General features: G+C 34.1%; 1 pseudogene across 1 annotated transcript; it reads right to left on the bottom strand.

Annotated features, from left to right (window-relative positions):
• Positions 1 to 4651: 4651 nt before the first annotated feature.
• On the bottom strand, positions 4652 to 6038 carry LOC149226574 (putative aquaporin PIP2-2; annotated as a pseudogene). The gene is made up of 4 exons (XR_016247057.1): positions 5713 to 6038; positions 5316 to 5611; positions 5053 to 5193; positions 4652 to 4948 (listed from the first exon to the last, which is right to left on the bottom strand). The product of XR_016247057.1 is annotated as a putative aquaporin PIP2-2 (transcript).
• Positions 6039 to 18662: the final 12624 nt, after the last annotated feature.

Below are 18662 nucleotides of genomic sequence, written 5' to 3' on the forward strand. Positions count from 1 at the left end.
CAACAAATTGGTATTAGAGCGGAGGAACATCACAAGATCTATGGTGCCTCTAGAGCCAGTGAGAAGGGGGCCAAGAGAAGACGGCTGACAATTTTTTTTTAATCACATTGCAAAATCGTCGCACCATTAAGGAGTGACAAGTGCGTAGGTCAAGTGCAAAAGCTTCAACAATAATGAAAGAGTTGATAAATCCAAGGTGATATGTTATTATTGCAATAAATTTGGTCACTATGCCTGTGATTGCAGGAAGATGATAACTAATCAAGGAAATCAGAGAGCTAATATCCCTACAAAGAGTACTAACTCCATGTTCCTAGCTTTCCATACCATGCATGAACCTTCTGATAATGTGTGGCTATTAGGTAGTGGTTGCAGTCACCACATGACAGACAACACACATTTTGTTGCAAATTTGGATCAATCTATGAAGACATAGGTAAAGTTGGGAACTAACAAGACTATGGATGTAGATGGAAAAGGAGTGGTCAACATTTTGACCCAGTGGGAGGAGATGAAGAAAATCTCAGAGGTATATTATGTCCCTGGTCTCAAACATAATTTGATAAGTGTTGGTCAATTCACGCAAAAGGTATACTGAGTTATCTTTCAAGGACACGAATGTGTTATATATTGCAAGCCCCCAAGCAAGCAGTTGATAGAAAAGGTGTAGATGACAAGGAACATGCTCTTTCCTCTAATTATGAATTACAATGATCAGGTCAGTTCATTTACAGTTGCATGTTGTAATGATTATTTGTTATGACACTTTTAATTTGTACACTTGCACTTTTTCAATTTAAGATTGTTGCAATAGAAACAGATGGTTAGAGGATTACCTCCCATCAAATAACCTGCTAGTACTTGTGAGTGTTTCATCTTGGGAAAGAAACACCATGAGCATTTTCCAAAGGGAGTTGCATATAGAGCAAGGAAACCATTTGAGCTGGTGTATACAGACTTGTGTGGACATAATGGATTGGTGGAAGTTATTACTTCCTCACTTTCATTGTTGACTATAGTAGAAAGACTTGAATTTACTTCCTAAAGCAAAAGTCTGAAACTTTTGTAAAGTTCAAAGAGTTTAAAGCCTTAACAAAGAACCAAAGTGATCGACAAATCAAGTTATTGAGGTTAGATCGTGGTGGAGAATGTGATTCAAAGGAATTCCATGGTTACTGCAAAGAACATGGAATCAGAAGACAATTTACAACCAGATACACATCGTAGCATAATGGTGTAGCAGAGAGAAATAACAAGACAATTATGAACATGAAAAAAAGCATGTTGAAAGGAAGAAACTTGTCTAATTAGTATTGGCCAGAAGCAGTTGCATGTGTTGTTTATGTGATAAATAGATACCCTACAAAGAGTGTGATGAACAAAGTACCAGAAGAAGCATGGTCAAGTATGTCTTGCAATGTATCTCATCTCAGAGTGTTTGGATATGTAGCTTATGCACATGTTCCTGAGGAACTAAGAGGAAAATTGGATGATAAAAGTGAAAAATGCATATTTACTGGTTATAGTGAGCAATCAAAAGTTTACAAATTATATAACCCTGTCACCAAGAAGACCATAATTAGTAGAGATGTTGTGTTCAAAGAACAAGAGTCATGGAATGGGATTGTAAACAAAGTAGTTGATGCACAAGCACTATTGATGGAAGAGGATGATGTAGAAGAAAATGACCAACAGGGATCAAAAGAATAAAGAATATACATAGTCACACCAGCAGGGACTCCAAGATTTTCTGAGTAGCATGGATCTTCAAGCATATCAACAGATCAGAGTTCTCCTAACAACCAATTAGGGGATGAATAAATCAATGGTAAGAGAAATATGAGAAGTGTGAAAGATATTTATGATGATTTGGATGTTAGTTCAAATTTTGCATTGTTGTCATTCCAACCTTCTTTGTTTGAAGAAACAATCAGAGATGAAAATTGGGTGCAAGCCATGGATGAAGAAATTGAAGCTATTGAAAATAATAATACATCAGATTTGGTTGATTTTCCAAAGGATAAAAACCTCATTGGTGTAAAATGGATGTACAAGACATAGTTGAATGAGAAAAGTGAAATTGATAGATTTAAAGCAAGGCTTGTAGGAAAAGGATTCTCATAGCAATCAAGAATAGATTTTGGAGAAACGTTTGCTCTAGTAGCCAAATTGGATACTGTAAGAGCAGTTCTAGCCACAACAATCAACCTTCTTGAATTTCTAGAAGAAGAAATTTATGTGCAACAACCTCCAGGTTATGAAGTTGAAGGTAGAGAAGATAAAGTTTATTGGTTGAAGAAAATGCTCTATGGACTCAAGCAAGTGCCTAGAGCTTGACATAGCAGAATCGACAGCTACATGATCAAGAATGGATTTCGCAGATGGAACATTGAGCCTACCTTGTACACAAAGGTAAATGAGCATGGGAAAATTTTGATTGTTTGCTTATATGTTGATGACATGATTTATACAGGTGATTTTGAATTGGACGAATTTAAAGCAGCCATGATGAAAGAATTTGAGATGAATTTGGTCTCATGAAATATTTTCTTGGCATATAAGTTGAGAAATCTGAAAAATGATTTTTTATTTGTCAAAATAAATATGCTAAAGATTTGTTGAAAAGACTCAGAATGGAGAATTGCAAACTTGTCCCTACACCAGTTGCAACATGTACAAAGTAAAGCAAGGATGATGAAGGATCAGATGTCAATCCAACTCTATTCAAAAGATTGGTTGGCAACCTCATGTATCTCGTAGCTACAAGACCAGATATTATGCAAGGGGTGAGTTTGATTTCTAGATTTATGGAGACTCCAAAAGACATACATTGAAGAGCGGGAAAAAGAATTATGAGATACATAGCAGGAACTAGAGATTGTGGAATAATTTATGCAAGCACAAAAAAGAAGGATCTGATTGGATATATAGATAGTGATTTTGCAGGTAGTTTGGATGATAGGAAGAACACTTCCGGTTATATGTTCCATCTTGGTTCAGGTGTGATTTCATGGGCATCTAAGAAGCAATCTATTGTGACACTTTCGTCAGTAGAAGCAGAATATGTAGCAGCAACATCAGTAGCGTGTCAAGCAGTATGGTTAAGAAGAGTATTTGATGGACTCAAGCAGAAACAACAAGAATCAACAACAATATATTCTGACAACACCTCAATGATTGCACTATCTAAGAATAATGTGTTTCATCAAAAGAGCAAACATATTGATACTAGATATCACTTTATTAGAGAACTTGTGAGAAATGGAGAAGTTCACTTGAATCCTTGTAAATCTAGTGATCAATTGGTTGATATATTTACTAAATCATTAGCAAAAGATATGTTTGAGTTTCATAGAAGAAACTTGGGTGTTGTAAGCCTAGTTGAGACATAGATGAGCAGAGATGTTTGAGTTGTCATATCTAATATAATGCACTGCGTAAATCCCCCATACTTAGATGTTTGAGTTGTCATGAGTCATGTCCTAGTTTAGCGGTCATAATTAAGGAGGAGTGTTAAAATAACTAATCACTCTAGCATGGAGAGTTGTCTAAAATTAGAGAGTCAAGTTGAATCAAGTCGAGTTAAGTCATATTTTAAGTAAAATTGAATTTAGTGTGTGGTTGAATGCCAAGTTATTTTACGTGAGTCGCTAGTCGAAATAGATTTAAATACCGTTCATCAAATTCATTGTAATAATAAAGTTTGTATGATCCATAGAAGCGCTGCAACTCGTATTATTGTGTGTAAATTATTTTGTATCTTTCCTCCTTTACCTTTCCAACAAAGTTTTGAGAGAATTAAAAAAATTACGGAATTTTAAATTAAGCCTCTGGGTTACATTTACGGTGTCCCAAAAACGCTCGACTCTCATCTCGTTACCTACTTGTTACATGTTGAGGCAGACGGAAATAAATACACGCCTTTAAGTAACAAGAAATACAGGGCTTGCATTTCACGATTTACGTCTATTTCTTCCCTTAAAAACCTTTATGTAATCGTATAATGTAGGTTACTCTCGCACAAAGAATACAACACACTTTTGATGTAAACTTACTATTAACTTACTAATTTGCTTGAGGGGTGGGTAAGCGATGCCTTATCGAACTCATGTTTTTTTAATTGCCTCGTTCAGGAGTAGGTGTTTTCGGGCAACTTTGTATGTAAAAAAGAGACATTCCTTACGCCAACAAACACACTTAATAATATATTTTAATTTAGGTAATGAGGGTATAAATTAATTGGTTTGTGCGGGCTGTGGGGTGTAATTTTTATTAAATTTTAAATTTAAATTTTATAAATAATTTAAAAGCGCAAATGGAGCGTTGAATTTCATTCTGCAAATTATTTTTTAATATTATCTAATTGTTTTTTTATGTAAATATATATGGTTAATGTTGTTAAAAATTTAATCAAATTTCTCACAATTAAGCAAATTATTCTTTAATAAATATCTTTTTTTAAGATTACCAAACAATTTTTATTTTTATTTTATATACATATTCTTAATGTTTTAACAAATTTAATCCAATCATTTCCTTTCAAAACACCAACACACTAGGTTTTAAAAATTTAATCAAATTATTTCCTTTTAGAACACCAACACAATATTAACGCAATATGCAATTAGTTTGACAAGAAATGATCCAGGTTTAGACTTAACATGAGAGGTGTAAACAACAACAGCACATATTTATGGTATTTATTACTATTAATATTCTTACTAAAACTCCACAGTGGAGACCTTAGATTATAAACGTCCACTTATTATTGAACTCCAATCTGGGATAATAAAGAGAGGTCCTGTGAAGTTTTCATTCTATATTGCAGTGGTTAGGTGGCCACGCGACGATCCCGAGTTTTTCAGGCCAAACGACCCGCCCTTAGAATGTACTGGTGATACACTGTAGCAACCGCAGCTCCTATCAGCGGACCCACCCAGAATATCCACTGCCATACATTCAATCCATTAAACGATAAGTCACCATCAAATTCCATTTCTATCCATATAAATCTAATGTTTTCTAACATGGAATTATAGGTATTATTCTTACCAGGTCGTCCCACGATTTTTGATGGCCGTATATCACAGCGGGGCCAAAGCTCCTCGCAGGGTTGATGCCTGTGCCTGTGATGGGAATGGTTGCCAAATGGACCAAGAATACCGCTAACCCAATTGGAATCGGAGCCAAAACCTGCATTAACCACTTGTCATATTAGTAAATTTTCATGAGTGAATGAATATTTAATAACACCAAGGTTCATATATATAGAGAAAGAGTTTGAAGGGTGGCAGAGTATGATTTGTGTTATGTACAGGGATGTGGGAGTGGCGGGCTTTGCGCTTGGGGTCTGCTGCAGAGAAGACAGTGTAAACCACGACGAACGTGCCAATGATCTCCGCGAGAAGGGCAGTTCCCTTGGAATAAGCGGGAGATACAGAGTTCGATCCTCCTCCGTTGGAGGCATAGAAGCTCCCCTGCATACCCCTCACAAGGGCAGTTCCGCATAGGGCACCCAGGCATTGAGCTACAACATACAATAGGGCGCGAGGAAGAGAGAGCTTGCGGGCAAGAAACAGTGCAAATGTGACTGCCGGGTTGACGTGACCCCCTGCACACAGGCTTTGATGATTAATGTGATTCAACTTAGCCTTCACTATATATGGAATCAGATTATGATCAGGGCTGCCGGATACGCTTGGCTTCTTATACCTGAAATTGCCGATATGCAGTATATGAGAACGGAGATCATTCCTCCGAAAGCCGAGGCCTCTCCCAAGAACCCCACTCCGCTACAGGTACCTTTGCTTGCTTTGTTTTCAACAACGGTTGTCAGTGTTATGTAGAGGAAAAGTAGCGTAGCGACGAACTCAGCTATGGCGGCTCTGTAGAACGACCACAACTTCAATTCTAGCAAATCCAAAAGAGGGGCGGCGTGATGATCTACGTATTCCATTGTCTGTTGTTCTCCGCCTTCTACTTCCATCGCTGCCGTCCTGCTCTTCTCCTTAACTTAACAGCAAAAACTGTACTGCTAATAAAGGGTACTCCACTGTGTGAATTTTACAGACGAAGGCCCTCGGTTAAATAGTACCGAGGAGAGCTAACGTACCGTAGCCGTCAGATGACCATAGAGAATAAGCGAACTGGATTTGCTGTAACAGTCGGGGGACCCATCTCCACCATTCAGCTAAATTTTTGGAGGAGGAAGTAAAGAACACTGAACTTATCTCGCTTAGAGATTATATTATATTGTTGGCTTCTAAATCCCAGAGGTTGGTAGGATGGGACAACATTTCGCGTTCGCTTGTTCAAATGGTTTCCATGGAGAGATGACTTAGATGGACATCAGTTGCATATCAACCATATCCGCGTAATTTATCTTGAGTGCTGCAAATATCGTTTTGGGAGTATACATCGTTCAGGGTTCTAAAAGCAACTAATGGAAAATATGGGAAATTATGTGGAAAAACATAAAACTGATTTTTTTTTTATATATATATATATATATTAAAATCAGGTTTATGTTTTTCCACATAATTTCCTATATATTTAGATAAAATCAACAACCTCAAAACTGGATCGAACTTAAAAACTCGGTAAAACTCTTACATATTAAAACTATGTAAATAAAATAATCTTTTAACCTGGTCAAATATGGGCATGATTCCCAGAATATTTGGCAATCAAACGCACTGATGGTCGGCCAATTATTATTTAACCGCGCCTATGTCAAACTAATTACCTAATATTCGGTGAATCAGTAAGGTCATCTTTAAGTGGATTGCAGATTCTCTAAATATTAGGAATTTACAAATATGGGTGCGGTGAATTTTTTGATCATATCCATATTCTTTAGATTTCCGAATATTTGAAAAATCTACAATCAACTTGATCAAAATAAACTAAAAAATAAAATATATATCTTTTAACCCATAGATATATATATAGCTTCCACAAACAAAAGTTAATAATAGTTACATTGAAATAACCTTAATAAAAAAACTATTCATAGAAAGTATTATAAAAGATGTCCTGACCTAAATTAAATTACATATTAACCTATGAATTAAAACAAAACATACGGTTCAATATATCAATAAATATAGTTTAATATATTTAGATATTATTTTTTTTAACATATTTTAATTAAAACTATTTTTAACATATTTTAAGTTCTAACATTCTATCTTAATATACTTTCATATAGCTTTCTAATAAAGTGGGCCACATATATATATAGCTTTCTAATAAAGCCTTTTAATAAAGTGGGCCATATACATATATATATTTTGTGAGATTATAATTTATTTTAATCGATTATAATTAAATATGTTCAAATTAGGATTAATGTGGATTTTTAAGAGTAAACATATTGATAAACTTTATCTATACAAATATACTCACTTTAATATAAATTTAATTTTAATAATTTAATATTACTTAAACTTTAATAATTTTACAACATTTTTAATATAGCTTAATACTTTATTTTAATGTGATATATCTTAATATAGTATTTTATTAAAATTGATCTTAATATAGTTTATATTATGTTTTGTTTATGGTTATATTATTTTTAGTTTTTATATATTGATTATAGTCGAGTTTATTTGACTATAATTAAATATGGTTAAATATATTTAAATTATGATTTATTACAGTTTAACATATTAGTTGATGATACTTATACAATAAAAGCCACTTTAATGTAACTTTAATTTTATTAATTTAATATTATTTAGACTTTGATTGTAGAAATTACCATTGTAGATCACTTGGTAATGCAATGTACTAAAGCAAAACACTTGATCTACTTCTACAAACAATTTAGTGGAAGCTTAATCGAACATGAGCAACATCAACCAAGAACAAATATAACTAAGAATGAGAAGTAATCAACCATAACACAAAAGATATAACACTGGGGAAAGCACTAGCCTAAAACCCTAACTTTGTATTATCATACAAGTGGAAATCTTGTTCAAGTTACAAAAAGAATCAACGCTCAAGCTATCATGCTCTCTCTGTAATCAAACAATACTGCTCACAGACTCAATAGACATAGTATATATCTTCCTCAAGCCCTCAAAGCCCCCTATTTCCTTGCACAGTTTTGATTGGGGTCCAATGATGTCACATGTGTGAATTGGCCTCATCATACTCATTGTAACCTATGATCCAACCGCGCAATCCTTAAGGAATACTATTCCTTCTGCATGCAAGGAATATTCACAATGGAATATTCTAGCAATTTATAGTACACTGTCCCTCCATCTGATCTCAACTGGGTCTCTGACTGAATTGACATGCATGAGTTATCCATGATTGGATCTTCAGTTATCTGAAATACAGTAGTTACATGCATGCAAGCATTAACTAACTGAGCTCTCATTAATTTAACAAACTGTTAAATTAATCTAACTGGACTTGATTCAGTTAACTGAGCCAACTAATTACAACTTAATATTACAACTCATCCTTATCTCTTTAACTGATGGATAAATCCCTTAATCAAAGGAGAAACTATTGCATGTCCTCACATAGAATTCATGTTCATAATTTCTTAACTAATTAACTCAAGATGAATTAATTAATCAATTTACAAATAGCTCTTAACATCAAATTCGAATTTTACTTCCTATGTTTAGTCCAGGGACTGACTAAAATAGAAGGGATCCCGAAATGCTATTTTTAACACTTTCACTTCTCACCCATTGTTGCTAAGAACCACAATGGCTGACCTGCTATTTATAGCAATGCTATTTTTAACATTTTCTATTTTTAGCATTTCTTGTTGCAAATCTCAACATTGATAATTTTATAATAATATATTGGTAACACCACATTAATACAGGCAATCATTTACCTGTACAGTAATACATGTTAATATCGCTACATTAATAAGTATAAATATGCATATATAAATATATATAGACATAACGATATAATGTATATACATTAACTGATATTTATACGTAAACATTAATAGACATTAATATACATTAGAAGGAATCAATGAAATATTTAATAAATAAAACAAATGGCATCACAATGTGACATGTAAAATCGATGTCACATTACAATGTCACACTGTGTTGAATAACAAATGATGTCACATTATGATGAATAATAGATGATGTCACTATGTGATGAAAAACAAATGATATAAAAATTGTACCATAAATTGATGTTGCATAGTCAACATGGTTAACAATTTTGAATTATAGCCAATCATAGTCAACATGGGCATCATTTTCAACCATGGTCAACTGGCGCATTGTAATGAACCATAGCCAACGATAGTCAACATGTGTGTCATGGTCTATGATAGTCAATATGCACATCATGGTCAATCATGGGCAACCACAATCATTTATAGGTAGCTTATGACAACAAAAAGTCAATGTGATAATGTGAAAACAAATATCAATGTCATATTGTAATGAGAAACAAATGATGTTGCAACCTAAGGAACAACAAACAATGTCACAACATGACAAACAACAAATGACATTATCATATGATGAAAAACAAATGGCTTTTCAATGTGATGAACAACCAATGTCATCCAAATGTGATGAACAAAAAACTACATTACAACGTTATGACAACAAAATGTGATGAACAACACATATTGTTACATTCTTATGAAGAAAAGATGTCATTGCAATGTGTTGAATAAATGATGTTGAACAGTGACTAACAAAAAATGATATCATAATGTGACGAAAAACAAAATGTGTCACAATGTGAGATCTCCAAATATCTTCATAATTGGACAAAAATGATGTCACAATATGACAAACAAATATTGGCATCATAATGAGATAAACAAAAGTGATGGTCAAGCATTGTTAGGTTAGTCAAGCGTGGTTGACCTATAGTTGAGCATGGTCATATGCAATCAACAATGGTCACCCATGGTCAACCATAGCCAATTATAGAGAGCATGGTCAAATTGGCCACCTATGGTCAACCAAGGCCAAATATGGTGAACCCATATTCAACAATGGTTAACATGGTTAACAAATATTAATAATGGTAAACCATGGTCAACATGGGATAATAGGATTAACCATAGTATGCATGTGCATCTTAATCATCCATGGTTAACAATAATCTTCTATAGGTAAATTCTCACATCTATGTTCAACCATTTTTTCCCATAGTCAAGCATATATTGGTCATAGTTAACCATGACGAAGAAGCCCAACCATGGTTAGACATGGTCAAGCAAGCTCAACCATGGTGGAACATGGTCAACAAGTACAACCATGCACAACCTTATTTATTTATGGTCAAACAAGCTAAACCATGGTTAATAATGTTCAACCATGTTCAACCACATTGAACCACATTAGTAAATGTGTTTGATATACATTGTTCAATGCAATTTTCATACTCCAATTGGCATATAAAAGGTGGAAAGTGTCACCGATCGATGTATACTAATCATATTTACTATAGTTGACTTTCATCAACATGGTCAAGCATGAAAAATCATATTCAATCATGTCTAACCATGGTCAACTACATCAAAGTAAGGTTAGCATGGTCAACAATGTTAACTTGGTCAATGTTGTTACCATGTTCAACATGGTTAAACATGACCAACCATGTCATCCATAGTCAACCATGATCAATGATGACCAATCTTAGTTAACCATGAACAAACATGGTCAGCTATGATCAACAATGGCCATATTTGGTCAACCATAGTCACTAATGCTCTACCTCGAGAAAACAAGGTAAACCAAATTCAACACGGTCAACCATAGTCATCCTAAGTTAACCAAAATCAACCATGGTGATATGTAGTCAAACATCATCACCATGGTCATCAAGGGTCAACTATGATCACCATGGTTGACCATGCTTAACTATGGATTCCCATGATTGATTATAGTTGACTATGGTTGTCCGTATTTGACTGTGGTCAACCATGGTCATGATAAATGACTATGGTCACCATGGTTGGCCATAGTCAACTACAATCAACCATAGACAATCACAATCAACAATAATCAACCATAGGGAGCCATGATCACCATTAGTCATCCATAGTCAATCATGGTCAACCATAGTCAACCTAAGTCATGTTAAAATTACTAAGAGAGATTAACTAAGAAAGATAAATTTAACAACAACAAAACACAGAGAGAAACAAAATGTTTATCTTGGAAAATGCAAATCTAGGGAAAAACTAGCTAATAGAGTATTCTATTGATGTCCCTTGGCTACACTTGGCCAAACTGGCTAAGTGAACCTTCACCACTCATATCACTAGCAAATTATAATGAATTATTTCCAAGCCTTTTAAATGATTCATTACATCCAACACATGGGCGTAAAGATGTGGGAAACAAAAACCATGTTCCCATTACCACCACTATTTGACTCAACAACTTTTCTATTTAACCGAGTCAAGCTTTACTTAACAATTCCTCGTAAACCTTGATTTGGGGTCTTCCTTAACCAAATCTAGCCAAACTGGCCAAGAGATTTAGTGTTGCTCACCTCTAGGCCTTAGTCGTGTCAAAGTTTATATCCAGTGTATTTGGTAATTTGGTATGCCCCCCTATTACCTAAGCCTAACTCTAGGCTTTACTAGTAAATTCCCAAGGGTATTCATGCCTTACCACGTCTCATATTCATATGACCATTTACATGCAATTTTTTTTTTGACTCCATAATAATTCTTTTCTTTTTTAAAATCCTGACACTTATGTCGCCATCTTCTCCATTGTTTGATTTAATCGAACTTTGTGACCTATGTATTAAATTTTCTTTATATGTATCTTTTAATATACATAGATATAAGGGTTTAAATCTCATGAGTAGGGGTTGAGGATGGAAGATACTTTTGGGAGAATCAGACTATCCCAAGGGGTGTCCAATCTTAACCAAACTTGGCACAATTTTGGTCATAACATCCCACTAGTAGGTTGATCATTCTTCCATCCATTAGGGTAGCCCAATCTAATTACCAAAAATGAAAAAAGACTATGCATGTTTTATATTATTACAAGAAATCAATGTAGATAACATGTGGTTTATTGATCTTGTATCGACTAATTTTCATTTACTATGACTTAGTTTATTAAATAAAAAATATAACTATGAGTAATTCATTTAATTTATTAACCATATATATATATATATATATATATATATATATATAGATATGGGGTAACGAGTCGTTTATTGATTTAAAAAAAATTGATTTATTAAATAAAAATATAATTATGAGTAATTTCATATTAGATATATACAAAGTACCCATCACTTCAACCCCACTGAACTAAATTGAAGCTATGTATCCCAAATGTACATTCATACTTGCACATATAAATAGATGATTTATGTAAGCCATAACTGTTGTGTTATTCAACAATTCATCCCACTGTATTCAATAAATGACACCCAACCCATTAAATTTCCCATTAAAATAGATCAGATCAAAGCACATGGATCAACCATAACAAATTCCTAGCCATTGGATCACATCCAAATTAATCCAGATCACACATTCAAAATTAATTGATTGTAATCCATGTCAATCCTTGCTACCAATCAAATTCAAGTGCAAAAAACTATAAAAGAAGTTACATTTATAACATTCAAACTATTCACCAGCACTGGAGACATACCATCACATAATGTTTGCACAGGTTATCATAATTTATTTGAATGATGGAACTTAAATAAATTTTCCAATATTTTGATTATGTAAACTAGAGACTATGGTGTAATGAATGGTCTCTGCATTTCAACATTTTTCTTTTGCTTCAAAGAATAAAAGGATATCTTAATAATACTAAGAACCAACACAACCACTGCAACTATTTGGATTTGAATTTTCTACAAATAGCCACACAAACTAGTTATTTTTATTCTAAATGTTATTAGATCATTTTGATTGACTATAAATAAAAGCCAAGAGTATGAAATTTAGGTTTACTTTTCATACAAGGAGGGTATGGAACTCTAATGAAAATATAGGCCCTAAATTATTTAAGAGGCTTATAGATTTGATTGCCAAGGTTGGAACTAATGTTCAAACTCTGCGAATATTCAAAGCACATCAGCATTGTCAAAAATCAAGGCAACACAAATACACAGTGGCCATGGAGAGGTACACCTACAAGGATGGGTGACAAGGTTCAATTGATTAGTGACCCAAATATTACTTTGTTTGTATGTCCATGCTTGGATTGAATATAATAATAGAGTGAATTTCCACTTCTGGAAACAACAATAATGGACCAGGCCTAGAAAAATTACATAGAAAGGGGAATGTGCTCCATGTCTATAAACATAAGCATGGTATGGTTCCAATTGCCACTTATTATATATAAAAGGAGGTGAATCATCACTAAAGGCTAATTCCATCCCTTATTATAATAGTAGGGCATATCTAGTCTGCTTCTCACGTACCTAGTTTGGTCTTCCTCTATATGAAGGCAACACAAATACATAGTGGCCATGGAGAGGTTCAACTAAATGAGGGATATCTAATGTAAAATTGGACCTAATAATGTTGTTGGCATTAGCAGGTACAACGATTGACCATAAAAAAGGTGATATTATCCTTTGCAGGGGTGTCCAAAATTTTGCTTGTATAAAGCTTGAAAAATACACCTAAAAAAAGACTAGCTTTACAAAACATGAGAAGACCTGAAGTTAAAAAGGAATAGCTTTACAAAACATGAGAAGACCTGAAATTAATAAAGGGCATTCCTAATCATTGTTTTCTTCAACACCTGATTTAATAGACATTTTGATTTTGGAGGTCTCCTAGATAAATTTGAAACCTGTTGATGCATAACACAAAATTTAGCCTCTTGAGTTTTCAACCTGTCTCTTCTGTTGCATCAGAGTTTCCATTATACTTGCAATCCCACTCATATTATTTTCTTCCTGAGCATGATTTTCTCCTGTTGTCGTGAAAATAGAGGTCCAGTTATTTGCAAAAAAACCTAATCCTAATTCAAGTGATTCCAATATCTAAAGAAAACTACCAAGAATCCCCTAATTCAAGTCATCCTCCATATTATCCTCAACTAACCACACTTACACTTCCAATTTGAAACCAAAGAACACAGGAAAAATTGCAAAATTGATAGAGCTACTCACCTTTTTAGCTAGCAAAGTTGTGAAACACTTGAATAATTCATTAAACACGCATTGGGGAGAGATGCTACCAGGATCACCACCTCATAGGATATAACACTGGAAATGAATTGAGGGTGTCTATAGCTTGGGGTTACAATAAAAATGAATTAATAGAGCTGCTTTGCATAAAGATTGAATTCTGTAATAGTATAGGTTGAATTTTGCAATGGTATAGAGGTTGTAATGCCTTTCGAATTATAGCCCTGCATATTAAATTCATTGGGCCACTTGGCTTTGTAATATGATGGCACCTGTAACATTGGATTAGAAATTAACAAAATTTATTGAAACCAGGGTGAATGTTGAAGAATGCGTAACTAGGTTCGATCTTCATTAGTATGAAGTGTATTCTTGTAGATATAAAATGAAAAAGAAATTATTATTATTATTGGAGCATGGGTTTCATGCTCGTTCTTTTATTTGATAGGTTAAGCACCCATTGAGTGCTTCTAGGGTTTGTTCTAGGTATAAGAGTCATTATCATATATGGAAGACCCTAAGGGCACATTGTAATTGTAAAAGAAAATTTATTTTGTCTTGAAAATGTCAAAATAACTCCAAGATCAAGTCGTCCTACATGAGTTGTCAAAACGGCCTAAGTGAAGAGACATGTCCACCCTTGAAGGAAGCCTATATATAAGAATAAATTTTCCTCCATTTGGATCATTCTCGCTTATCTCTCATACGAAGAAGGAAGCAATAGAAGGACGAAGAAGGAAGTACAAAGAAGAAGTCGAAATGTTTGGGCATCTCTACTTTCTTCTAGGAATGCAAACTTAGGGTTTCTGCACTAGACAAGTCTAGAAGTTTGATTTTGGAAGTAGGAAGAGAAATAAGGAAATAGAAGGTTTATTATGGTTTCCTATTAGCCCTAAGACTCAAATCAAGGCAAACTAGGTCAACGGAAGAGCAGCAAGAGGGAGATCGAAGTCTCCTAGTGAAGCAGCAGTAGTTGCTGGGGCAAAATTTTGGATTCACTAGGGAGGTCGAAGATATTGCAGTAGGAGATTGAGAAAGACTTTATCTTGAAGGGTAATTTTCTAAGTCTAGGTCATGGTATTCGTTAATTGAAAGATCTAAAAGATAAGAAGAGATTTTACAGGTTTTCCCCTTAAGATGAGGGGTTTTGGCCTTGGCTTGGAGCCTACATACTGTGTCATTGTATGACTGTTTTGGTAGTTGTTTGATGTATTGCATATTGAACTAAAAAATATCATAGCTAATAAGTAAAAATCTAACACAAGCAGTTATCAAGTTAAGAGAATTAAAATAAACATTTCCCTACTGAATTCTCGACATGGTATCAAAGCTTTGGTTATGTAAGGGCATTGTGAAGATCTCCTCTACAATGAAGAAGGTCATCAAAAGGATTGCAAGCCATCTCAAGAAAATCATAAAAGAGGTATGTAGTCTCATATTCTCTTCAAAGAAGGAATCAATAGAAAAAGATGAAGGACTCTTCTCTTCTCTCTCTGGAAAATTTCAAGATGAAGACATCTAGGTAATTGATAGTGGTGCATCAAGGCACATGACTGGTCACTCTCACCAATTGAAGAAATTATCAAAAGGGAAATCTTCTTACTCTGTGGAACTTGGATACAACAAGAGCTATCGTGTGAAAGGCATTGGATCACCATCCATAAAGCTAGAAGATGGAAGCAACATCCACCTCAACAACATTCTGTTTGCTCCGGGTTTGGACAAAAACATACTTTCTATTTCAAGATTAGAAGATAAAGGAGATAGAGAAGCCTTCATTGATGGAAAATTAGTTGTTTCGGCAAAAGACTCAAGCATAGAAAAACCTAAAGTGATTGGTATCCAAGAAGGAAAACTCTACATATTAATATCTATTGTAAATCATGCCCTAGTTCACACTGATATTAGTCCATGTGAACTTTGGCATATAAGGTTTGATCATCTACATTTGAAATTTCTTTAAAACCTAAATTCTATAGTAGATGGAATAGAAAATCTAAAGGAGGATCATGAAGGTGTCTGCAAAGAATATGGATTAGGCAAAAATACAAAGAAACCATTTGGAAGCAGTGCTTCACGGTTGAAAGAAATCTTGGATCTCATTCACTCTGATGTATGTGGCTCTGTGACTCCAAAATCACTTGGAGGACATCTTTATTATGTCACATTCATAGATTATCACTCAAGAAATACCCGAGTTTAGTTAATGAAAACCAAGGATGAAGGATTCACTAAATTTCAAGAATTCAAAGCCGAAGTGGAGAACCTTATAGAAAGAAGGATCAAGATACTAAGATCTGATAATTGAGGAGAATATACATCCAAGGAGATCATAGCATTATGTAAGGAATATGGGATTAAGAGGGAGATGATAGTTCCATACAATCCCGAATAAAATGGAGTTGCGGAAAGAAAGAATAGGTTCATTGAATAAAGTGTAAAAGAAATGATACACGATCAAGATCTACCAAAGTTTCTATGGGGTGAGGAAACTAAGACAACAATCTACATACAAAACCAATGTCCTCACAGTTATCTAGACAAAAAAACTCCAGAAGAAGTGTTCACTGGGAAAACGCCATTTGTTGATCATCTCCAAATCTTTGGATGTCCTAGGTACATTCATATTCCAAAAGACAAAAGAAAGAAGCTATATCCTTCTAGTGTGAAAGTATATTTGTTGGGTATAGTAACTCATGGTGGTTTGTTGTATAGATTTGTTGTGTGTGTGGGGTAACTAATGGTGGTTTGTTGTATAGATTTGTTTTTATTTTACTATGTTTTGATTTTATTTAAATCCAAATTATAATTTTGAGTAATTTCATATATATAGTATTAAAACTATTGTTTTGAGAATTGTTATAATAATAATAATAATAATAATAATAAAATTATGTTAAATATAAATTTGTATATATTTATATATAATGAAAGTATGAAAATTTAAAATATTTTTTTTTTTACGTTCTGTGTATGGTGAATTTTTGGTTTTGATTATTGGGCTTTGTCTAACTAGTGAAGATGTAACATCTATTTCAACTTACAAGATCTAGCCAAATAAAAAAAATATAACTTCGAATTACCCTCTCTATAATTAATGTTCATTGCGTAAACAAGGGTTTGATATGACAATATTTCAATTGGTACTATAGTATTTGGTATGTAGATTTTCTAGGTTATTAATTTCCACCATGTGCATAGTACACAACATACAACACAAATTTATGTCTATGTACATGATTCCGGAGAAGTCATATGCCTTGGGACACCTGGCGCTCGTTGCGTTGTGCGATCAAACTTTGTGAATTAGACGGTCAACAACAACGAGGGATTGTTGAGGTTACTAATTTCCACCCTTAGCACCGGGGTCGAAATCATTTGGGTCTTTTTGCTTCAGGGTCAACTGCTCTGCAATTGAACGAGGTTTTCTCCATGGCTATGAAGGTTCTCACTCACCAAAACCTCTCCCTCTTGTAGGTTGCCATACACACCATCCCTTTGGTAAATTATGATTTATTTTCTTAGAATTGATGTTTCCTTCATCATTTTTCTCCACAACTGCAAAATATGAACAACCCTAATTTGTTTCTTAGACTGTGTAGGTGGTTCCTGCTAACGTCGGCTCCACATCCATTGATGGAAGCAAGTTTGGAATCAGAAGTTCTTCCCCAGGTATTTATTGCAATTATTTACTAGAACATCTAGTTCTGTCTTTTTCCCGGAGAGGAAAAATTTTGAATTTGAGCACAACACCTTGTTTACCTATGCAGGTGAGCATTACAGCTCCAAGGTTGTGTCATAGGTAACCTAGGATTGTTCAATTTGGTTTTTGATCTACTTTTTAGTCGATACCCTATTGAAATTCCTCCTAATTCCTTTTCTTGTTCTGTTTCCAAGTAAGAATTTCCCAGAGCCTTCTTTCTTGGCGGTTCGAGCCTTAGGAGGAATGTTTTGTTACAATTATATCTTTCCTACTATCTAGGTTGTTTTATCATTAAACCCTCAAGGGTTTTACTACTTAATAGTCATTTCGATTGCTTATTGGCTTAGAGGTTTTGTTATGCTAGGCTTAGCATGTGGCTGGTTGTAGCCTTGCCATTGTTTTTTGGGTTAATATATTTCGATGACTTTCTCTACTGGAACCCGAATGGGTGACCCACTTTCCTCTTGATGTTAAACATTAAACAAAATACTGTTTATATAGGTTATTGAAGTTCTTCTTCTGTTAAGTAAAAGATATAAATATATATATAAGTTTGAACAATTGTTTTTCTGCCATTCCCTACTGGAACATGTAGCTTAACTGGTTATCCCAAATAGCTCAGCTAGGCTTAGTGCTTGTCCTTCATTTGAAAAGATTTCACATATTTTTTTGGAGATAATTTATGTGTCAAAAGACAAGGGTTTAAGTCGGATAATAGTTTACTGTGTAAAAATCGATGAGTTGGCTTGGTTATCAATTTTTCTATTGTCTCTTTGATTCAACACTTGGAACGCTGTAAAGA

The sequence above is a fragment of the Pinus tabuliformis genome, chromosome J (assembly GCF_031772625.1).
Source record: "Pinus tabuliformis cultivar Carrire ecotype Pingquan chromosome J, CPIR1, whole genome shotgun sequence".
NCBI lineage: Eukaryota > Viridiplantae > Streptophyta > Pinopsida > Pinales > Pinaceae > Pinus > Pinus tabuliformis.